The 26030-nt window shown below is 38.9% G+C and overlaps 1 protein-coding gene across 4 annotated transcripts in view; it reads left to right on the top strand.

The window, feature by feature from the left end:
• Positions 1–26030, top strand: part of Tbce (Tubulin-binding cofactor E) — a 304725-nt gene that overhangs the window by 121280 nt on the left and 157415 nt on the right. The window lies entirely within an intron of this gene.

The following is a 26030-nucleotide window of genomic DNA, read 5'->3' as shown; positions in this document are numbered from 1 at the left end:
ATCAAGGGTGAATGCAAAATGAAGTGGTGTATGGCTTCAGTGTTCTCCCTAGGACCTGCTGTTTTTACAGACTACCCGGCTAATATAACCTAGATATATGCTAGGAACACAATATTAATACATATTTGAGCCATTAGGTGCTCCAAATTAAACGTAAATACTGTAAAACTGTTTATTTAATAATTCTTATTAATGTCAGCAAATTTGCGTCAATTGTGTCGGAGTTTAAATGTTTAGCTTCACTATCGCATAGTGTCCTGGGTGAGCGGTGTGTGAATTAGCATGGAATCGTGTGAGAACACTCAATTCCGCATGATACTACAAACTCGTATAGCACTCCACAACAACCGAGTGATCAGCCCCGGAGGTACATGATTATGAACGAGAGGTAAAACACTAGTTCAGTTTTGCAGTTAATGTTTACCTGTCTGATATTATTGTTAATGCCCTGAGGAGGATAAGTTGAGATTTTATCATATTCATTTTTTAAGTAGAATTCCCCGCCCTGTTAACTCATTCCTGCCAGCCGGCTGATGAAAATTTCTGGGGAGATCACTGGGCTTTTAGTGCCGGGAGTGTCCAAGGACAAGTTTGGCTTGCCAGGTGCAGGTCTTTTGTATTAAGACCCGTAAGCGACCTGCACGCCATGATTAGGTTGAAATGACAATGAAGACGATACATGCACCCAGCCCTCGTGCCACTGTTTGCAATAGCCGTGGGTCTTGGTAGGTGTGCTTGTTACCAACTGATGAGCCCAAATTAGCACACCGGGATGAAACTCTGGCAACAGGAATGAGTTAGTTGGAAAATTTATTATGTCCAATAATGGACCGATTATATTGTCTGTCAAAAACATAGATGTAAGGCTTTTCAGGCGTTTGCTCTATTGACCACCGTTTTGTCTTAAGTCTGACACTAGACTCATCAGAGTGGGATGTGTCAGACCCTACCCACTGACGCTGGGGTGTATGTAGGTGAACTTATCAGAAGCCCTTATAAGAGGCACAGTCTGATAACTGCACACGGGAGATAAATCTCCACAATGGAATTATTGCCCGCCTAGCAATTCCGAATGGAAAATTCTAAATTCCCATGGAGGGAATTAGAGAGATTTATCTCCCGTATGCAGTTATCAGACTGTGCCTCTTATAAGGGCTTCTGATAAGTTCACCTGCATACACCCTAGCGTCAGTGGGTAGGGTCTGACACATCCCACTCTGATGAGTCTAGTGTCAGACCTAAGACAAAACGCTGGTTAATAGAGCAAACGCCTGAAGAGCCTTACATCTGAAATGTTTTTGACATTTTTGACATGCTCTATTGGTGAAATTATCTTATTCCCTCCACGGGAATTTAGAATTTTCCATTCTATATCTGTCTGTGTCGGTGTGACGTAAAGCAAGTTTCATCTTACTCCGTGCATCAACAACGTCAACCTCGATGATGTCAGTTAGTGGGTTCTGTACAATTGTGGATTCTTGAGTTAGAGCATGTGGAATATCCTCATTGCTAATTTCCTCAAAATATTGCTGCCATTGTTCTGTTATTCTCGTGCTGTTGGTGACAAGTTTGTCTTCATCGTTGATTCGTTGATTTTATGTCATCTATCAGTCTGTGGCGCTGCTTAACAGTTCATTAGATTTCTTGCTTGCCATTTGGTTTCAGGTTTATTATAGGCTGATTTTGTTGTTGCAACTACCTTCTTTGCTGTACTTTTGGCACCACGATTAGCTAAAGTGACCAGACTTCCTGTTTTTCTACCTGTTGTCTCTCTGTTCCAATATGCTTTGTCACGGTACATATTTGTCCCATTTTGTTAGAAAGGGCAATTTATTCTGTGTTTTCTCTAACATAATAGTAAGTTATTATATGCACTCAAATCTCTCTGTTAAGATAATTTCTTTCCCATCATTGCTAAGAGGAGATGTTGGGCATAGTTTATTACGAGAAACAACTGACATGGCAAAGCCCCAATGCATTTGTTTCTCTCACTTCACTTTGATTTTGGTTCATTCTCTCAGCAGCAACCGCTGGAGTCTGTTACTTTTCACTGCTTATGTGATAGCAGATTTAAGCATGTGTTTACTGCTGCATTGTAAGAAAGGTAAGCATTTTTGGACTTGCAAATTATAGTGAATTTAACACAGTTTTCGTAGTTTCTCTGTGGCTAACTCATGTTCTGCAATCACGTGATCATCCTGCTGTATATCTGGGTGACTTTGATAGTCACAATGAGGAATGGAAATGCATAACTAATGATATGAATGGGGAAAACTCGATGAGCTAGGCTGAAGAAATAATCTACACCTTCTCCGTGGTGCATAAGACAGAGGTACATTTAAATCTGCTGCATGGAAACAGGAGTACAATCCAGATCGGGGCTTTGTGTCTAAGAATGATTATGGGCTTCCTCTTAACTCCATGCGGCAAGTTCTTCCAAATATATCTCGCAGCCAACATCGACCTGTGATCCTTGAAATTGGTGCCCAAATACCTCTAGTTACCTCCTTTCCACAACCATGCTTGAATTTTTGAAACGCTGATTTGGAAGGTTTCTCTTTTGATCTGGATAAGTGTATATGGTAGATACTACCAACATGTGATAATTACTATACGTTTGTTAGTGCTATCATTTCAGCAGCCAAAAAAAAACACATTCTAGAGGATACAGAAAGGAATACATCCGTGGATGATCTGAGGACACTGAAAGTTTATATCACGAATTTCTAGAGAACGGAGAACAAGAAATTGCAGATGATAACTCTAAAAAGAAAAAGAAAAATGGATAGAAACTGTAGAATCTCTGAATTTTAAACAATCAAGTAGAAAGGCATGGTATCTTTGAAAACTTGGAGGTACAAATCTGGTAGTCTGTGATAAACTTGTGATGACTCCAAACAAGCTTGCTGCACATATATTTTCCATGTCATGAGCATTTCACAATAAGAACTACACTTGGTATATCAAGAAAAACTAAGCACACTGAAAGCCCCTAGAAAGTCTGACTCAAGCTATTCCCATCCCTTCTCAGTGGAAGTACCGAAGGATGTCAAAGATTGAAAAGCTCCAGACTTTGATGGATTCCAGCCAGAATTCTTGATCACCTGTGGTAAAAATGCACTTTTTCCCTTTTGTGCTAGTAGTTTAACGTTGCACTACACATTGAAGGTTTTCAGCGATGCAAGGATGGTGAAAATGGGACACCGTAAACCATCTTCAGGGCTGCTGACAGTAGAATTTGACTCATTAACTCCTGAATACAACCTCACAACTACATGAACCTAACCACACGGCCAACTCGCTTGGTTGATAAAAAATGCTAAGCTTTGGCTGTCTAGTTTTAACACAGATATGCTAAAAAAAAGCAAGCATATTACCTCAACTCTTCAAACAAAACATTTCCATCTTCAAACCTGGTAAAGGTAGTGACCGACCAGAAAGCATTAGACTGATTGTCTTATTGAGCATATGTGGGCAATAGCTTCTTAGCACACAATTATAGACACTACAGAGGATATACTCATGAAGGACGTGATCATACTTGTACATTATTTTTGACACTGGAGGCTACAACCAAGCATGAACAAAAGTACTTTAACAAATTTTTAATATTGGTAATAGAACGGAGAGCAGAGACCTTGAGGTGCACTTCAGTAAGAAGTCTATCGAACAGCAGGTGTCCCAAATACCTGGGTGTTAGACTCAACAGAACACTGTCTTTTAAACAGTATATTGATAGAACTGTTGCCAAGCTCAAGTGTCAAAAAATGATCCTCCAGAAACTGGAACAAGAAGGGGTTCAAGTGTTACAACTCTTCACTGCTCGTCTGTTGGACTTTTGGACTTGTGTGTTCTGCAGCTGAATACTGCGTGCCTGTTTGGTTAAAAAGCCATTATGTGAAGAATAATGCCATGCCTTGGATCACAGGCACTATAAACAGCACCACCCTATATTGGCTCCCTATCCTAAGCCATATCCCTCCACCACGTCTTCGTAGATGCAGTTCTCTTTTTCAAGAAAATCATTGGATACTTCACAATCGACATCTGCCCATTCATGAAGATCTCAACAGCATACATGTTGGCAGACTACGTTTAAGGCACCCTCCACTTAGACTGGCTGAAAACCTTATTGCCAGTAATTTCCATATGAACAAACAATGGTCCTGGGAATAGCAAATATTCTCACCTTCAGAACTCCATCATATACCCTGCGTTACAGATTGTGTTCCAAGTTTCGATCTACCTAGGTGAACCTGGTCAACACTTAACCACAATATATGGGTTAATCTTGGGAATTGTGGGAACCTGCTGTTCAAATAGAAGAAAATTTCTTCTCCACAATGTGAATATGAGGCTGATAGATAGACTGTTCAACACATCACTCAGGAGTATCCTGTATATGTGTAGAGTTTAATAATAATAATAATAATAATAATAATAATAATAATAATAATAATAATAATAATAATAATAATAAATTAGGCTGTTTTTGTTTGAGTCAAGTCCATAGATATGTTGGATGCAGCTTTTCTTGCCACCCTGTCCTCTGCTAACCTTTCCTTTCTACGTAATTACTACATCCTACATCTGCCGTAATCTGCTTGTCATATTCATACCTTGGTCTACCCCTACCGTTCTTACCACCTATACTTCCCTCAAAAACCAAATGAACAAGTCCTGGGTGTCTTAAGATGTGCCCTATCATTCTCTCTCTTCTCGTCAAATCTATCTCCTCTTACCAATTCAATTCAGTATCTCTTCATTCGTGATTTGATCTACCCGTCTCGCCTTCAGCATTCTTCTGTAATACCACATTTCAAAAGCTTTTAATCTCTTTTTTTCTGAGCTTGTTATCATCCATGTTTTACTTCCATACAATGCCATGCTCCAGACGAAAGTCTTCGAAAACATCTTTCTAATTCCTATATCAATGTTCGAAGTGAGCAAATTTCTTTTCTTAAGAAAGGCTTTCCTTTCTTGTGGTAGTCTGCATTTTATGTCCTTCTTATTTCTGCCATCATTAGTTATTTTACTACCCAAATAACAATATTCATCTACTTCCTTTAAGACTTAATTTCCTAATCTAATATTTCCTGCATCACTTGACTTTGTTTGCACTGTGTTACTTTTGTTTTGGACTTATTTTCATCTTGTACTCCTTCTCCAGGACTATGCCATAATTATGTATAAAACAACAAATAATGTCTGTTGTAGGTGCACGCTTGTAAAGAAAATGCACACCGAATCTGATGTTTGTTCCACCATTTATAACAAATTTTCTATATCCCATGCAGGGATTAGCGACACTGAACATCTGAAATAAACCAACAGTAAGAACACTGAAAGTAAAGGAAAGGATGCAGGTGAACAGTTCACCTTTGGTGGCGGATTTACAGTGAAAACAAAACCGGTTGAGGAACTCTAGTTCACCCATTGCATTCACCCTTATTGCAGTCAATGAAAGACTCTTCAAATTGCTCTTGCTGGAGATAGTTTTGTCACCTTTGTTTCTGCCTATGCTCCCACTTTAAATGATGATGAAGACTCTAGGAATCATTTCCACCACCAACTGAACAGTGAACATTTTTTGCTTGGCAATTTTAATGCCAGGGTGGGAAGAGAGAATTGATTATGGGGAAATATTGTGTGTAATCAAGGTGTGGGAAATTGCAGTGTAAATGGACTACTACTTCTTTGTGTCTCTGCTGAGTATGGGATTTTCATCACCAGTATGCAGTTCCGCCTACCTATACGTTCATTGACTATGTCATTACTCGGCAGCGTGGCAGATGATGTTGATGATCTGATTACGGGGACTGCACAGACTTCTAGTTAGGCAACTATGGATCTTCATATTTCTTAAACCATGACCTTACTTCTCAAACCCTTCCAGGAGGAAATTCAATATCACCAAATTTCAGAATAGAGCTGTGTGTACTGTTTTACAAGATGCTCTTTTAGATCAGCTAATTAAAAATCCGGTCAGTATATCATCATCATCACCATCATCATCATCATCATCGTCAATGTCCCACTCCAGTCGCCGGGATGTCGTTAACAAGCCTCTTCCACTCCTTTCTGTCCTTCCACTTTTCCTGCTCCATTATTTCCGCCACATCCAATTCAGCTTCCCTAATGTCCTTCCAAATCTGATCCATCCACCTTCTCGCTCTTCCAACTGGTCTCTTTCCCTTAACTTATCTTTCTAATTCCCTTCTTGCTACCCGTTCCTTTCCCATTCTTTTTACATGTCTGAACCATCTCAGTCTTGCTTTCTGTATGTTCTGTACTAATAGTTCTATATTTAGCACTTCTCTGATTGTAATATTTTGGATTCTATATCTTCTTGTCTTTTAAACTGATGTTCTTAAAAATTTCATTTATAATGCTTCGATCTTACTATCTTGTCTCTTATTAGTTACCAGTGTTTCTAGGCTGTATGTTACAATTGGTATGAAATACTGTTTATATAATGTTAATTTAGTTATCTTGGGTACTTTGTCATCCCATAAAAGCTCTCTGACTTGATGATAAAATGTTGTACCTTTACTTAATTTGTTACTAATTTCAGGGTTGATTTCATTACTTCCATTAATAAAGCTACCCAGATATGTAAACTGTTATATATTCTCTAACCATTCTCTGTCTATGTTCACTTGGCTTCTCTTTTTCTCTTTTCCACAGTGCATGATTACAGTTTTCTTTTTACTAATTACCATTCTAAACTCCTTCAGATTTTCATTCCAAGTGTCCATTCTCCTTTGTGCTTCCTTTTCTCCATTTCCCCAAATCACATCATCATTTGCAAATACCAAAGCATTCACTTCATCACTACTGATACTCTGTTTTACACGTTTTATGATTTCATCCATCAATATAATAAAAAATAATGGTGACAGTGCACTTCCTTGTTTGAGACCTTTCTTTGTATAAAATGCTTCAGAGTCACCACTCCCCACTTGTACACTGCTTTTACTCTCATGATACATTTTTATCTTGTTAATTAATGATTTTGGTACATTTCTTTTCAGTAGGCATTCCCATACATGTTTTCTCCTAACTGCATCATAAGCATTTTCCAAATCCAAAAATACGAAGATGATTTCCTTGTTCCTTTCCAGGTGTTTTTCCATTATCGTTCACACTGTTGATCTATTCGGTCTAAAGCTATATTGTTCTTCCTCTAACTGTGTTTCTATTATATCCCTCAGTCTTTTGTATATGACTTTACCCATTTTTTTGGGGGCCAATGACCTTAGATGTTAGGCCCCTTTAAACAACAATCATCATCATCATCCATTATTTTTAGCCCATGTGATAATAGGGTTATAACTCTCTAATTTTCACATTTCTTTCTATTTCCTTTTTTGAACAATGGTACAATGCTTCCTTGTTGTCAAACTTCAGGTATCCTTTCATCTTTCCATATGGCATTGAGGGCCCAGCATAGCCACTTTAGTCCACTGCTTCCTGCTGCCTTAATCATATCAGCATTGAATTAGTCTTTTCCACTTGCTTTACTTTTGGTCGTTGTTTTCACTCCCCTTTCAAGTTCCAACCATGTTATCATGTTCTCTTCTTTTTCTCCATCTATTATTTCCATTTTCTTATCTCCTTCTTCCTCCGAGCAGTCTTCTTCATAAAGTTTTTCAACCGCAAACCTACTACACTGGCGTAGCAAGGGAACAGGTGATACTCCCACGTGGCACGTCCCAGGTGGCGGATAGGGGGGTCCTAACCGGCTTGCCGGCGGACTTGAGGGAATAAAATACCTCTCGCAGACCAAACACACAACCCCCTGTGGGTGGGGGACGCAGACGAAGAATACACCCACGGTATCCCCCGCCTGTCGTAAGAGGTGACTAAAAGGGGCGACGAAGGGATGATTGTCTTAAAACCATGAAACTACTTGTGATTAGTACCACCACGTGGGGAACACCATGGGTCACTTTTACTTGCACGTAGTACCACTATATTAGGTACCAAATAGGTTTGTGATTAGTAGCACACAGGAGCACCATGCGGTGGGCTTTTGCAGTACCTGTGATTAGTACCACCGTATGAGCTGGACCATGGGATGATAGCTACCATGGTTCTGTCTTGCCTGTGATTAGTACCCACTATATGAGGGACACCACGGGATAGTGCAGGTCCCTGTTGTTAGTACTCTTATGTGATGAACACCATAGGTTTGCGTTGCCTGTAAATGGCACCGCAATGTGAGAAACATCATAGGTCTGTATTATGTCAAATATCATAACCTGTCAGTAATACCATAATGTGTGGAATACCACGAGTCTCTGCTACTTTTGATTAGTATCGCAACATGACAAATGCCATGGTTCTACTTTCCTGGCGATAAGTACCATTACGAGAGGCCGATAACTTGAATTTGGGACCCGTTTTAGACTGCAAGCATCATCGATTCAGTGTTATGCTATAGCAGCAGTCCCTTGGTCAGTAATACTATTGTTTTACGTCAGTTTCTGTTAACGTAAGGCATTGCAGGTCGCATCCACTGTTTGTTTTAAATTCATATCCATCCAATCATTCTTCGTCCTCACGTTTTGAATTCTGGTCAGTGAAGGATTTTGGACTTTTGTCATTCCATTTTGTCTCATTTCGTACCGTTAGGGGCCGATGATCTCGATGATAGGCCCCTTTAAACAACAAGCATCATCATCATCAAGTTTTTCAAAATATTTGGCCATCACTTCCTGAAGACCCTTTTCATCATGTACTATGGATCAATCTTCTCTCTCTAATGCCTTGATTTTTTCTTGATTTATTCTTTTAGATTTTATTACTCTGTATAATAGTTTCTGATTTCCTCGACTATTTTGCTGAATTTTGTTCATAAACTCTTCCCAACATTTCTCCCTTTCTTCTTTGATACTCCTCTTTACTTGTAGTTTCAATATTTTGTATTCCACATGTAATCTTTCTATCTTATTTTCATCCCTCTGATACATTTTTTGCTTTTCCTTATTCATTTCTTTCTTCACCCTGTTCCTTTCTTTTATTTCTTTTTTTATTTTGTCTGTCCACCACCGTGTCTCCTTTCCCTTCATCCTTGGTTTTGTTTTATCACATTCCGCAATTGCTGTTTCCACAAATGTCTGTCTTAAATTGTCCCACTCTTCTTCTCCACTTTATATCTCTATGTTAGGCAACTTCCTTTTTATACAATCTTGGAATGTCATTCTTTTATCCTCCTCCTCCTCTAATTCCCAAATCCTGATCTTTGGTTTCTTCTTCAGTACAGTTTTAGGGATTTTTACTTGTTTTAATTCCACAACGAATAATCTATGATCACCTTTCATACTTTCACTGGGGATTATCTTTGTATTCATGACATATCTTTCCCATTCTTGGTCTGTTTTTATAAAATTGACGAGTGTTCCATACTGTCCATCTCAAATATATTGGCTTATCGTATGGCTATTCCTCTTCATAAACCATGTGTTCTTTATTATCAGGTTATTTCTGTTACAAAAGTCCAACAGTTTCTCTCCATCTTCATTTCTATTGCCATACCCATCTGTGCCCAGAACATTTTCGTATCTCATTCTGTCAGTTCCAACATGGGCATTCAGATCTCCCATTATCATGATCCCATCTCCAACAAAATGTGTTTCCAGTTCATTGATGAAATAATCTTTTTCTTCCATGCTACATCCTGTCTATGGAGCATACACCTGTACTATCTCCGGTAGTTCTTTGTTTCCATGAACCTACTACGCTGGCGTAGCAGGGGGAGAGGTGATACTTCCACGTGGCGCGTCCCAGGTGGCGGATAGGGGGGTCCTAACCGGCTTGCCGGCAGAATTGAGGGAAATAAAATACCTCTCCCGGACCAAACACACAACCCCCTGTGGGTGGGGGACACATACAAAGAATACACCCACGGTATCCCCTGCCTGTCGTAAGATGCGACTAAAAGGGGCGACCAAGGGATGACTGGATTAGAACCATGAATCTACTTGTGATCAGTACCACCACGCGGGGAACACCATGGGTCGCTACTACTTGCGCGTAGTACCACTATGTTAGGTACCAAATAGGTTTGTGATTAGTAGCACGCAGGAGCACCGCGTGGTTAGGCTTTTACGGTACCTGTGATTAGTAGCACTATATGAGCGACACCAGGGTTCTGGCTTGCCTATGATTAGTACCCACGATATAAGGAACACCAAGGGATAGTACGAGGCCCTGTGGTTAGTACACTTACGTGATGAAAACCATAGGTTTGCGTTGCCTGTAAGTGGTGCCACTATGTGTGAAACACCATAGGTCTGTATTACATGTGCGAATTTCGTTACCTGTGAGTAGTACCACAATGTGTGGAATACCGCGAGTCTACGATACGTTTGATTAGTACCGCACCATGTCAAATACCACAGTTCTACTTTCCAAGCCGTAAGTACCAGTATGAGGGCCAATGACCTATATTTTGGACCCCTTTAGCTTGCAAGAATCTTCGATTCAGTATTGAACTATAGAAGCAGTCCTTTGGTGAGTATTACTATTGTTTTCCGTCAGTTCCTGAGACTGAGGCATTGCGGGTCGTCTCCACTGATTGTTTCAACTTCATATCCATCAGTTCATTTTTCGTCCTCACGCTTTGCATTCTGGTCAGTGGAGGATATTTGATTTTTATTTTGTCATTGCATTTCGTCTCATTTCGTACCATCAGGGGCCGATGACCTAGATGTTAGGCCCCTTAAAACAACAAGCACCGAGCTTGATAGCTGCAGTCACTTAAGTATGGCCAGTATCCAGTATTCGGGAGATAGTAGGTTCGAACCCCACTGTCGGCAGTCCTGAAAATGGTTTTACGTGGTTTCCCATTTTCACACCAGGCAAATGCTAGGGCTGTACCTTAATTAAGGCCACGGCCGCTTCCTTCCCACTCCCAGCCCTCCCTGTCCCATCGTCGCCATAAGACCTATCCGTGTCGGCGCGACGTAAAGCAACTAGCATATATATTGTCCCCGACGTAGTCAGTCAGCGAACACGAGACACCCCAGGGGTGCTCAGTTCGATGGCTGTAGGCTTATAAAATAAATGAATGTGGCAGGATTAACATAGGGTTCGAAAATAAGTATGTTCAAAATGTAGAACAAATATGACACTTTTATGGAATAAAATGAGATATTGGCCATCCTGCTGTCTGTGATAATGGATATGATCACTACTTTAAATAATTTACGGTGGCTTTTGATGTAACAAAATCAAATGCAAGCAAATGGGATGGTACACGTAAGTTGTTTTCCGTACCATTCTAACAGAGTATTTTACATTATTTCCATTTATTCGATTTAACGTTATTAAAGTAGTAAAGTCGAATTGAAATGTGTGATTCAAAAAATGAGGTCTTGACCAAACATTCCTCGAACAATCTGGAAAAATTCATTAATTTTAATAACGTGTATAAAAAAGAAATATCCAAGGTTCATTAGTTTTACTTTCATGGCAATATAAGATTGAAATTCTTTTTATCAACATTTTAATTGACATAAAAAAAATATGAAAAGTTGAATTTGCCTTTAATTTTTCTAAGTTAATCCGAGACGTCGGATATATCTGTTCATGTCGTCTCGCATCTCCTTTCGTGAGAACTAATACTGAACCTATGATCATTTGGTTATAAATTGAACAAAATAACGCGCCTTCTGGGCTTGCAAAAATTAATAAATGGAGGAATATCATCAGTGTGGAAATCCTATCCATCATCCATCAATACTGTCAAAGCGTCAGACATCAGCACATCAAACACATAGAAAATAATTATCTACAACTAGAAAATCACTACAGCTACAGCTAACTATTGAAATTATCAAGAAGAAAATTTATACAATATTTACACGTCGTCGAGTGTCGATCAATCATATCACTCTCCTGTTAACACATTCCAATATGTTTCAACAAGATCGAGTTACCACAGGAGTGCAAAATACTACTTTGAAGAATGAGCATGCCTGGTTACGAACCGAATATTCTAAAAATATTTAATTGCAGATCTGTTCTCGCAGACCTAAGGTCTTCATGAACATCAACCCGTACCTTAACTCGAAATTATTACATTTCCTAAACACGGTTGGAATATTATCACGAATCTGGGGAGCACCTCGAGAAACGTGGACTTTATTTTATCATCTGAAGACACTATCATCTTAACTACACTGCATAACGTCTGGAAGATTCCATATTTTCATTACATCCTGATCGGCATCAGGCACAACCGTATTACAACATTAACATGTGAAAAACTCAGTTTCACGAAGATTCATATCATACGCAACTACTCCACCTAATTTACACATACAGTACATCACAATGACGACTCTACTTGTCGTATCCCAACATCACACATGTGTAGTCACGAAACATAAGGACCTACCATCGTCCTAAAATACCTCATATCCTCCTCAAATGCATCTCGATGATTAATTAATCCAATTAATTATCACATGCTACAATGCACGTACTCCATTAAATTCATACATGTACTCCAGAATTAATATCCCGATGACAAGTTATCTCAAACGTGAGGTACAAGTAGAAGTCCTATTTCCATAAAAATGTCGAAAATATTAGCAAAATATTACTTCATCGAATTCGCCAGACATGGATTAGCTTACATTCATAACGAAGTTCACACCATAAGCAAGGATGGTTTCGATAACACATGGATAACTCTATCAGAACCCTCGCTGTCAAACTCATTGCCACGTGGTCATTAATCAGCCAAGTGCGCTAATTTTATGACATATCCTATCGGAAGAGACAACCAGAAAAATGCCTAAATAAATAAATTACTAGATAATGAAGGATAAATCTAAGAAGAAAGAAAGAATAGAATAAAGCTACATAGAACAGATATAAATAAGACGTAATCGACTTAACTTAGGAGATGTCTTCACGTCAGGAAGTCTGGATCCTCAATCTGCCATTCTAGGGTAAAAGACTCTGCATCCCGCCGCCGCTGATGGTGGTCGATGGTTTAAAACTTCATGGTGACACCCTTGTTTTCCATAGCATGAAATTTCATCTTTCCTTGGAGATGATTACGTTGAAGTCCTCCTTCACGTTCACTCGTGAAATTGCTGAAACTTACACAAAGCGTGTTACAATAAATTCTAAACACACACGTAATTATATGCTGGAAATAACATGTACATTAAGAATTAATATCTGCACATTCGACGTCTGATCACAGCACTATTCCAAGTCGTAGGTTAACATAATTTTAAGAAGTGTAGAGCACAGAAACGAAGCCACTATCCCGGATGATTGTATTCCAAGATATTCTGCGTTGAAAATCCACTGGCAAGGTCTTCGAAGTAACTGATGATAATAGTTCAGGAACACGTCAACATGTGTGCATGTACTCGTATAGCTTGACTTAAAATATCATGTCCGGCGCTCATGAACGGAAGTAAAGTCAGCTTAAGTACTGCATTCTTCAGCGGTATGATTATATCATTTTATCATCATTTTAGCCAAACGTCGTGGAAATTAATTCAAAAATTTGAGTTTTTAATTTATATAATCTATATGTGCAATTACTAATCCAATTTATTATAATCTGATCCATGAGCATTCCATAGTTATACACATTACGCCACCAGAGATATTATGAATATTTCATTCATTTTGTTCCATGTAATTACAGGTGACACACGCTAGTTGCTTTTTATCCCTCGTCCACTTTTCTTTTTGTTTTTTTATTGGCCGAACTGCCACCCTCTTCACGTCAGAAACCAGTTCTTTGTCACCGAGTCAAGGCCGTTTGCTCACCCTCGCCGACAAGTGAACTCGGGCCGCACACTAACACATACACAGTCAGCTGTAACCTACCTACGGTCACAATAAAAATATATATATATATATATATAAAACAACAAGCATCATCATCATCATCATCATCAGTTCTTTGTTTACATGTATGTGCATTATTATAATTCTTTCATTTACATACTCAACTTCAGCTATTGGTTCAACATTCTGATTCACTATAAATCCCACTTCGTTTCTTTTCTCTTTACTGTTACCCATCCAGTACAAGGTGTACCCCTTTCTTAGTTTCTTCATTCGTTTCCATTTTACTTCACTTAATCCCAGGGTGTCAAATTTTCTTCTCTCCATTAGGTCAGTCAATTAATTTTCCTTCCCATTCATTATTAAAATATTTATTGTTCCAAATCGGATTTTGTTCTCTGATCTAACACTTGCACGAACATCAGCATTACCATCATACTGTGGAACTGTAGCCAGAGACTTGTCAGTTCCCTTTCCAGTTTTTAAACTTCCATCTGAGGCTTGTATTATAGTTGAAAGCAAGTACAGATTGACTCATCTGCTGACCTGCTAAGCCTAACACATCTGAGGATTTTCTTTCGAGGTTTATTCCCTTAGCCTTTGACGATCCCTCTTCTTCACAAGGCAGTGGTTTCCTCTTCTAATTTTCCCCAGAGAAGATGGGTTGCTTAACCCCCCATCTTTGTCATTCCAAAGGTCTTCTCTGCCTACGATGCTGTTAAGGTCTTCACCCATAACCCTGGGCATGGGTTCCATGTTATATCCCGTGAGACTGGATCCCTGCCTGAACTTAGCCCTGCTTCACAGCGGCCTACTGATGTGGAGGATACCCACCCCCGCATTGTGGAAGCGCCAGACAATAATTACTCAAGTGAAGGATAGGGATGGTGACCCTATCTCCCTTGTGCCGGGTTAATGGTTGTGTATGATGTCACAATCAATGGTCCAGTCAGTATGAAAGGTGCTAAACTTGATTGAACCACATTAAAAAACACCACCAAAGGGACAGCAGAGAACATTATTACTTATGATGAAAGGAAAAGTAAGTACTCGTTCAATGATAATAATGAAGAGATTCAGAGCTTCATTAGTGCCAAAAGGGTTGCGTATCTGTCCCTTATCCATCCTCCTTGGAGAAGAAAGCATGCTTTCAAGAGGGAGATCAAAAACAACTCGTAGCAATAGGCCAAAGAACTCCAAAGTCTGTCAGATGTCAGACAACTACAGAACTTCTATTCTGAGATGAAGGAGCTATATGGCCCTGTTTGCTCCACATCAGGTACCTTTTATGCTCGTGGTTTTACGTCGCACTAACACATCAAAAGTTTTCTATGATGCAGGGATGGAAAAGGGTTAGGATGGTGAAGATAGTGGCCATGGCCTTAATTAAGGTACAGCCCCAACATTTGCTTAGTGTGAAAATGGGAAACCGCAGAAAACCATCTTCAGGGCTGCTGACGTTCGGATCAAACCCACCATCTCTCGAATGCAGGCTCACAGCTGCATGACCATAACCGCACAACCACCTTAGTCAGTCATCAGGTACCTTGAAAGCCACTGAAAATACTATGATCCTTGCTGACTTTTGGGACATCTTCAGCTGCTACAAAGCTCACTTCAGCTTACTCTCAAACCACAGTTCTATTGCTACTGAAGAGTTACTTAATTGTCCCACAACATTGGATGGAAGTCCCTCCAACTTTTCAGGAATTTAGTAGGTCTCTCGATATTGTGAAACCAAGAAGGGCACCTCCTGATCCTTATAATGTGGGAAACCTAAAAGGTCCCTGCTGATATGAAGTCCACATCATTGTCACCATCTTAAAAAAAAAATCAAATTGAAGCATCTATGGCAACTGATGTGTAGGCATAACGATGCTCTTCATAGCTGGTAAAATTTTTGTTAGAATTCTGTTGATTTGTCTCGTGACAGTCTCTGAGAATGTACTTCCTGAATCTCAGTGTGGGCTTCGTCCCTCCAGAGGTACTAGTGATATGATTTGTGCAAGACAGCTGCACAAAAAATGCAGGGAACAACAAAAGCCTCTACATTTAGTGTTTTGCAACCTAGAAAAGGTCTTTGATACACTGTCCAGAGAAGCAGTGTGGATGGTTTTAATTCAGTTTGGCTGTCCTGAGCACTTTGTTGGACTGATCCATGCACTCCATGATATGTTTGTACAGGTGATGTAATGACACATCATAAGAATTTCCCATATCTGATGGACTTAAAACAAGGTTGTGTAGTTACACCAACACTCTTTGTCCTGTACTTGGCAGCCATGCTGTGCAAAACATCGTCTGGTGGAACTAAAGTATAGATGTGATGGAGGACTAAATAGTCCTGATTAGAAAGGCGTCTTACCCGTGTAACTGAGCTACAGTGTGCAGATGACATTGCTTCTTCAGCTCACACACCTGTTGGGTTGCAACTGTAAGTTAACTGCTTCAGTAGGGCATATGATCAATTTGGCTTGACCATCAACATTCCAAAAATGAAAGTACTTGCACAACCAACTCCTGGAACTGTCTTCCTGAATTTCAGTACGCCTGTGGAACAAGTAGATCACCTTCTCTATTTAGGAAATGTTCTTTAAACCAACTGTTCATCGGAGAAGGGCATGGAGAACAGAATTCATGTTGGCCATGTAGCTTTTGAACATTTCACACATCGGGTCTTCCTAAATAAAGGCCTAAGAATATACACCAAACAGATGGTGTGTCAAGCAATTGTCATCTCTTCCTTGCTCTTTGGATGTGAAACCTGGACTCTATATTGCCATGATATCAAGAAACTAGAATGTGTACACCAACAGAAGCTCAAATCCAAAATGAACATCCAATGGATGAGGGACGACAGACTTCCTCAATAAACCTTGAATAGTGAACTTTAGGCATCCTCATGGTGCCCCTCTTAATCATTATAAACATCAACTCAAGAAGTCCTTGAAGATGATCCATGTACTTGGTGTGCCATTGCTGGTGTACAACCACTTCAGCTGCTGTTGCACAATTTTAACTTGAACGTCAAAGGCAGGAAGAAGGAAAATGTCAAAGACATAAACTATACCAGACCCAACCACATCCTTCACCTTCTGTTAAGTGCAATCAGTATGGCTGCTTGTTTCATGCCAGTCTTAGTCTGCTAAGCCAGCAAAGAATCTGCATAGGGCATGAAGATGATGAAAGAATTGCAGGAGAGAGATTAATACTCAGATAAAATTATTATCCGCTGCCAATTATGATAGTAAATAGATAGTCAGGTAGACAAACATTGTAACCGTTTAAAAACATGATTTCCCGATTTTATTACAAACCATTATTATCTTAATTTCATTACCTGTGAGTAGTACCATAATGTGTGGAATACCGCGAGTCTACGCTACTCTTGATTAGTACCGTAACATGACAAATACCATGGTTCTACTTTTCTGGCAAAAAATACCATTATGAAGGGCCGATGACCTGGATTTTGGACCCATTTCGACAGTAAGCATAATCGATTCAGCATCGTGCTATAGAAGCAGGCCTTGGTCCGTAATCCTATTGTTTTGTGCGAGCTTCTGTGCATGTGAGGCACTGTGGGTCGGATCCACTGATCATTTTAAATTCATATCCATCCATTCATTCTTCGTCCTCATGCTTTGAATTCTGGTCAATGGAGGATTTTGGACTTTTAATTTGTCATCTCATTTCCTCTCATTTCGTACCATTAGGGGCCGATAACCTTGATGTTAGGCCCCTTTAAACAACAAACATCAATCAATCAATCAATCAATCAATCAAGAATGATTGCTAGCACAAGTAGGTGCAAACTACGGTAGGAGGGCACTCACAATGAAGAGAGAAATCTAAGTTAGCAATGAACTCGATGCATGAAGTGGTACACTGAGCAAGTTGCGGAATGATTCGAGCCATGTAGCTGTTAGCTTGAATTCAGTAGATAATGGGATCAAATTCTACTGTTAGTAGCCATGAAGATGATTTTTGTGGTTTCTCATTTTATGATAATGTTATTGGCTTTACGTTGTACTAACTACTTTTACTGTTTTCAGAAGTTTCTCATTTTCGTATCAGGTAATGGTCACTTCCTTCCCACTCCTAGCCCTTTCCTATCCCATTGTCGCCAAAAGACCTAATCAGTGCTACATAAAGCAGATCCTAAAAAAAAAAAATTATCCTGAAGTGTAAGCATCTCGTATAGTAATTTTTCTGGGTTCATGCTCTTCACATCATTGGCATCTCGTTGACAAAGTAGCTGGGTGTTCACACTAGCTGAAAACATACAGAAAAGTAACCAATAGAGGAACTTTACTTACTGTATTTTCTCACGTAATTAACACGCTTTTTGACAAAAAAATAGAGACGAAAACTTTGGATGCAAAAAATGATATACAATTCATTTACATTTAAAAGATACATCAATTATAATATACACATATAATTGGTTCAACTCATTTGTGGTTATCGTGATTTGGCATAAAATTCCGGCATGAGAGTTTTTCTGAAAAGTCAAATAGGGTACATCAGGTAAGTTGGACGCGTGGGTTTGAAGTACTGAGACTGGAAAATATTCTTCCAGTTATGAGCTGACAATACGACCTGAAGTAAAATAAAAATGAACTAATAAAAGTACAATTAATGTAAATTCATAATAATGACATATCGGGGAAAAAAAAAAACCTGTCCAACACAAGAAGGGCCCAGCATCGAAGGAGGGACCCTGCTAAATTTCCCCAAATTGTTAGTATACAATCTTGTACAAGTGACGTGTCCATCCGCCCTTCATCTTGGTTACGAACTTGGATCCCTCGTGGAAATTTTACTTTAAGCATTGTTTTTGTTTTAGAACAATGTAAGATGGAAGCTTTCTGCCATCACCTGTTAGAGCAAGCATTGCAGTACGTCATTTTCGTTGTTTTTCGCTTCCAGTAGTGCGTACGATGACACACTATGTCTTTTTCTTATCGATTGTTCGACTTTGTGTCTTATGGAAACGATTGGCGTCTGCTCTGACCTGCGGTTCCTATTTGGGACAGCAAATATCCCTTCACTTTACGCTTCTCAATTACAAAGCGATGAAAATCAATTACTTTTTGGTTGAAATCATTCGGCAATTTTTGGCATAATGTTGTTGTTCGTCAAAGAGAAAGTCCATTTCTCTTAATCAAATTGACCATCCTGCCTCGGTTAACCTTCAAATCCGAGATTCTGATTCCATGTGGAGCTGCTACGTCTCATCCTAATACAGCATTTTGCAAGGAACGGTATATTCAACGCTGCATAACAAAATAATATATTCAAGCAGATCCTCCTCTACTTCCGGAAACTTGCCGCTTTTTGTGGTCCACGAAATGCTCTGCGAGACTTGGTCACTTTAAGTGCACCTCTCTGTTGCCGCAGTAGTGTATGTTGCATTCGGACACTGAATACTTGAGGCCTGCTGCCCTGTTCCAGTATGTTTCGGCATTAACTGATCACCACGAGTTTATATGATGCAGTATTACCCGAATACTTGCTCACTGTGGACTAACAAACAATTTTGAGATCACAGAAAACGCTTGTCCCATACCCGAAACACTCATAAAATATGTTTGTACCAGACTGGAATAGAGTATCATTCGTCACTTCAGAGCTGATTCTCTCACTGAATTAGTACAGTGGTTCCTACTGGCTGATAACAGCACGTTGCCCAGAATTTGGAATGCCCAGTTTCGAAATAGGAAGGCTGCTACCTGAGTAGTTGACATCTTTATTTTGAAACGCATCCGGAGCTGCGTGATCGATGTTCGAAGAAGTTGGTGCGTCAAATATGTGAACTTTTTTTTTTCAACTTTGTACTCAAAATATTGGGATGCGTAAATTATGCAAGGGCGTTAATTAATTATTAAAATAGCTCACCTGTATACAGTCCCACTGAGTCGCCAAGTCACAAAACTTTTGCAACAAAATTAGAGTAAGAAAATAATAATCCTATTTGTACAGTTATAATGCCACTTTCAGATCACGAACACAGGCTGGCACATTTGAACTCCCAACAGTAAATACAGGCAGTACTACATATTAAATATTTGGCGCGTGTTCATGCTGTCTGTGAGTACCAAGTCACTGAAGGGACAAGTGTTGACCCAAGAATTTCCGAGCAATTGGAATCGTTTATATTCATATCGTACAATAGACTATTTTGTGAAATCAAAATTTTAGTATCCACTATATCTGCCAATGGTAATCTAGGTCTAGGAATTACCCACCGAATTCAGGCTGCCTTGTCTGACTAGAAAAGGTTGTTTGGTGTCTTCTGTGACAGGAGACTAAATATCCAAACAAATGGGAAAGCCTATAAATGTGTGGTGAGACCTGCAGTGCTGTATAGTGCAGAAACTTCGTCAACAGTGGTCACACTGTTAGCGGCTGGAAGTAGTTGAAATGAAAGATGTTGAGACGAATGTGTGGGGTTACAAGGAAAGACCCCATCAAGAAACCTTTATAGAAGGTAGCATTAAAGTGACTGAAATATCTAGAAAGGTCCAAGAAAGACAATTCTGTGCTATGACCACTTTATGTGCAGGGATGAGAACTATGTATGAAAGAAATGCTTGACATGGAGTTGGAAGGTAGGAGGAAGGGAGGGAGACTCAGAAAAAGAATACTGGATTGCGTGCAGCAAGATCTCGGGGAGAAGCAATTAACAGGAAATGTCATTTGGGGCTGAGGGACATGCAAACGACTTGTCGGAAACGTCGACCCCGCATGAATGGGAAAAGACGAAGAAGAAAGGGAAGAAGTGCCAGTGTGATATTTGGTAGAAAACTGTAATGGTTGGGAACAATACTAGCATTATATGCAGTGCCAACCTTTTATACTCTTAACCAATGAAGAAGAAGCAAAATTAACTTATATCCAGGTGTAGTAAAGTAAACGCAGTTACTGAAAGTGTGGGATAAGAAAAATGTCACAGATTCTACAACAAATGATTTAAAATATCCTCCTTAGGCCTGCTGTACTTTTGAAAGGACACTCTTAAAAGATCAAATATCCTGCAAAAATGTAAAATAAATAAAAATTGTGTATATATGTGTGTTCCAATTTTAAAAAATAATTAATTTACCACTTCAGTGTCTCCCAGCAAAACACTATTAGAGAAGTACTCACTTTCATGAGATTGTGGCCAAAAGAGAAATGTTCTGGACCTCAGGAGGATATCCCTAAATCTACTGCAACTACCAGTATGTGCTCATAGTTTAACTACATTGCATGCTTCTAGTGTCAGCAGACAACAGGAGGTTTGTCTCACAAGTCTGGTCACAGGCCGTGGTCGTGACCTTGACTAATACTGCCTCCTTTAGGGCTTCATGACTACTATCTGCGCACTTTTTAGCGATAGATTTGTGTACAGGTTCGAGGAGTAAGGAGGGAGCCCTTCCGGTTCCATTAGTACTGCCAACTGAAAGGAAATGCTGGAATGAATCGCGATGTGAATCTTATTCCTAGAGTGAATTCTATAGTTTGGCTTTGCTGTGTAAATAACAACAGTACTAGTACGTAAAGTGTACGCCAGACGTCGCACTGTGATGCATAAGCAATTCATAGTTTGTATTTCAAAGATTGCCAGTACGAATCTCGAAGATTGCCGAGGTCGACCGCTTCAGCACTAGGGTGTAAATCTATCGCTAAAAAGTGCGCAGATAGTACTTGTATCTCTGCAGGATCACATACAATCTGCAATCTGAATTCCCATACACTTGGCATTTGCCCCTACACATCCCAGTTATGCAAACTGCCAAACTTTGTAGACATGACTTGCATGTGATTGTCAAAATCAAATCAAAATCTCTTTGTTTGCAAATGAGGTGTCTACCTCTGTGGCAAATGGTACACTAAAATACATTATTGTCAAGCACTAAATTTTAAATTAGCAAGAGAAGAAGAAAATTTTCCTATAATACAATATTATACAATTTGTGCTAACAAATTTTTCTATTAAACACACAGCTCATTCTTAATAAATTTATATTGTTTACAAAATTCTACTTATAATATCTCCTGTACTTACAAGCATAGTCAACTCATATACAGTATGTGGAATTACTTCAAATAATACTATACAACTGGTATAACATTAAAATTCACATTGCAGTTATTTACTTTTTTTTTTTTTACCCATTTTGGAACCTAAGTAGCATAACGACCTGCTGCGTCGTAAGGAGGGAGCACTTCCATTATATAACATTTCTCGATGCGAATCTTATTCCTAGAGTGAATTCTATAGTTTGGCTTTGCTGTGTAAATAACAACAGTACTAGTACGTAAAGTGTACGCCAGACGTCGCACAGCGATGCATAAGCAATTCATCGTTTGTGTTTCAAAGATTGCCAGTACGAATCTCGAAGATTGCCGAGGTCGACCGCTTCACCACTTTTCAGAGTTCTGGAAGGAGCACTACATTTGAATGCTTGAACAGCGGAAATGGACATTTGAAACTAACAGCTAGATCATCAAAACTCTACTTAAATGTTAAATGTAATGTCGCTGAAATAATGTGAGTGTTCATGTGCTGCTGTGATTTTTCACACGAGATGCTACTGCTTCAAATACCCATAAAAAAGTCGACCTCTTCTTTTGCACTGTGGTGGATAGGTCTTCTATATTTGCATACAACTTCTTGTTGGATGATAGATGGAGGACACTTTCTTGGGCCCAATATCCTCTTGAGAAACTTTGCCAGAATTTTGTCCTGCAGGAGTTCTTTTCGAATGCTGGTAAATCTACTGACACAAGGCTGATGTATTTGAGCACTTTCCAATACCATTGAATTGAGTCAGGGTTGAACCCTCCAACTTGGCCTCAGAAAGCCTGCCACTCAGTCCGCCTTCTATGGTATAGAGGAAGTAATATAATAGTGTTCAAGCAGGACCAGAAGGTCATGGATATTAAATTATTTTGGGTTTGCATGGCTTAGTAGCACAGGATTCAAGAGGGTGAATAACTTTTAGATCTACATCAGAGGTGGTCAAAAATTAACATTTGGATACAGTAACAGCTTTTCTCTTCTGTTTTATGCAGCTAATACTCAAAACTCTAATTAACAAAAAGAATATAAATGACATTAGGTCATAATGCCTTTTAGCTCTGACCATTTCAATCTATGTAGATACATTTATTTGGAGAATAAACACTTTGCCTATAAGGAGGTTGCCCATGAGGACAAAGTATACTAAATACATTTATGAGAGTACTATAGCACTTACAACAATGCAGGATATCTCATTTGGTTCTTTATAAATTTTGTGTAAAATTGCTGGAAAGTCGAAATGTTTTATTATAAATTTAAAAAATTAAAAATGTAAATAAACATGGACAAATACCCCTCACTGGTTCATCACCATATCTCTGACACCCCATAATGTAGAAAGTTCAAATTGTATGCAGTAGTTGCCCTTATATTTCAGATGTTCACAAAGAAAGGGCTTGAAAAAATTCGACCCTTAATGGATTGAGATAGGGGTTAAACCCCAAAAATTAAAATATTAATTCGTCCAAAACCATTTGCCATACACAGTCCTAGATATTAAATAAGAGACATCCACAAGCATTCCACTGCTCAGAGGTTTGAATGGGGGGTAGCTCCGAAAGCAAAAAATATTTATTCCTCCAAAACCACTTGATGTATGAAGTTAAAATTTCCCATAGCAGTTGCTCTTTTATGTCTTTGAAATTAAATGAGGAATAGTTTTAGGGATTGAATAACAAAAATATATGTGATAATGCCAGTGAACATGCATTTTGTGAAATGGCTGCTAGAATTGGAAAGTGGATCACTTCAGTCTAATCACGAGGGTAATTTCATCAACATTAACAATATTATATACCAGGAAATCTCTTATCGTTAAGCTGCTATTTGGTACTTCCATTAATCCTAATTTAGTAATTAAGCCTTTTTTTTTTGACGGTTATTGAGTGTCCTCTCAATGAAAACTGTTATGAAGTAAACAAGGAAGTGTTACATTTAATTCCTGGAGATATCAAAGTATTATTGCAGTATTGACTCATTCATCACAGATGACCCAACGGAGAAGTTAATTGTCCAATTTCAGGAATGCCACCGCACAAACTCATCCTGGAAGTTAGTGCAATTGTTCTGCTCAGGTATTGAAGTTTGCATAGTGCTACATGACTTATTGGAATGATCTATAACATTGGAAGTTATTACAAGTGCTGGAAAGGGAAACATTGTTTTCATGCCAAGAATTAAATTAGTTTCTACATATTCCAGCATCCCTTTCTCCATGACAAGAATGCAATTCCTGCTGTTAATTTTGGCATTTGCAATTACAGTTAACAAAACCCAAGGACAGACTTTCAGAAAAATAGGAATCTATCATCCCAAACCAGTGTTTTGCACACTTGCAACTATATGTAGCATTTAACTGGGGAAAAAAAAATTTAAATGCAAAAGTTGTTAAAAAAGAAAAGAAAAATACATCATGTGAACAAGGTGAAAATAGTTGCACTGTATATGTTAAAAGCATTGTTTAAAAAGATATCTTACTGTGAGATTCTGCTTCATAATACAACAGGTATGAATGTTTTTGTTTTTATTACTTGGTTGGATTTTTTCATAATCATGAAGGTACGCAGCTTTTACTGCTACAGGTACTAGTTGAATCTTAAATTATTAAGAGGATGTATGAGTGCAAAAGGAGTTTATATACCACTACTGGCTGTCTTCTTTTGCTTAACATATTTACTGTCTGTTTATGTAAATTTTGCCATCCTTTGTCAGTTATGTAAATGATAGCTCAGCTGTTAATTATTATGCCCTCCTGATTATTATGAAATGCTTGTCCAAAATAGACTGTGACTGAAACTGAAAAATGTTATCTTACCTCGTGTATTTTTTGCTATGTCAAATGAATAAACATGCATGACATTTTGATGTCATTTTTAGGCGTTACTTTACCTGTTCTACCACATGCATAAACATTTTATTTTATTGTCTGCTCCTTTTTCTATGTTTTTTTGCTTTCTTTTTACCCTAAACTTCACAAGTGACTGTCGATACCCACCTCATTGATGACCCTGAAAAGCAGAAATGAGGTGTCAGAGGCTGAAATCACCCACTCAGCAACCAATTCTCATTATCCATTTTATACTGAAGGTCATCTCACCGTTTTGTTGTATCTAGTTCTGTCTCTCTTCATTAAAAATTAAATTTATGCGCAGATAGTTAACCTACAGCATCTGATCTTGGTGATGGATCTTTCACCTAACCATCCAAGCATACTTTGATCTGTAACCTCATCCTCAGTCTTACTGGCTTGGCGGCCCTGCCATGAACCGGAGCTCCCACTGGCATTGCTCTTGGGATCACTGACAAGGGGGCATTCCCTACTTGTCACCACCGATTTTGCTCAAATTTCTAGAACATGCAGGGCTTGGCTAGAAATGAAAGTACCCGAAGTGGGAACTCCAGATGGCCAAGCGTATAGAAAATAAAAATAAAAGTGTTGACGCGGCTCTCGCACCGTATAAGCCACTTACGTTAGTGCGCACCCCAAGCAGTTGTTGGCGTAGTGGTAAGAGCTTGGACTAGTAATTTGATGGTCGTGGGTTCGGCTCCCCGTGTGGAGAATATTTTTCTCAATTTTTATATTATTCCTTTAAATTTATTTTATTTATTTATATGCGAACGATATATAAGACGTCTTTTTTTTTTAATGAGCGCACAATTGTAGAAAATTTGGAGTTACGAACTTTTCCGGCGTGTTCAAACAGAAATTCTTCTTTTTTCTCCTTTACTGGCTATCCCCCCTCCTTGGGGAATGTGCCATAAACGTGAATAGTTGTTTCGCTGTAAGATTCGTTTTCACCTGACAAGTGAAGGTTGCTCCTGGCAGCTGTACACAAACAATAGATTCTTGGCACAGGTAGAAAAAAGTCTGACAATGAAATCCCAATTTTTCATCTTTTCTATGCCTTTTGCGTATAAATAAATAAAATGAATTATTCACCTCTTTGCGTAATTGGAAAATTAATAATATAAAATTTGACAGCAAAAAACAGTCTCCACACGGGGAGTCGAACGCACGACCATCGAATTAGCAGTCCGAGCTCTTACCTCTACGCCAACAACTGCTCGGCATGCGCACTAACGTTAGTGGCTTATACAGTGCGAGAGCCGCGTCAACATTTTTATTTTTATT

The sequence above is a fragment of the Anabrus simplex genome, chromosome 1 (assembly GCF_040414725.1).
Source record: "Anabrus simplex isolate iqAnaSimp1 chromosome 1, ASM4041472v1, whole genome shotgun sequence".
NCBI lineage: Eukaryota > Metazoa > Arthropoda > Insecta > Orthoptera > Tettigoniidae > Anabrus > Anabrus simplex.
This window is presented reverse-complemented; position numbering and strand designations above follow the sequence as displayed.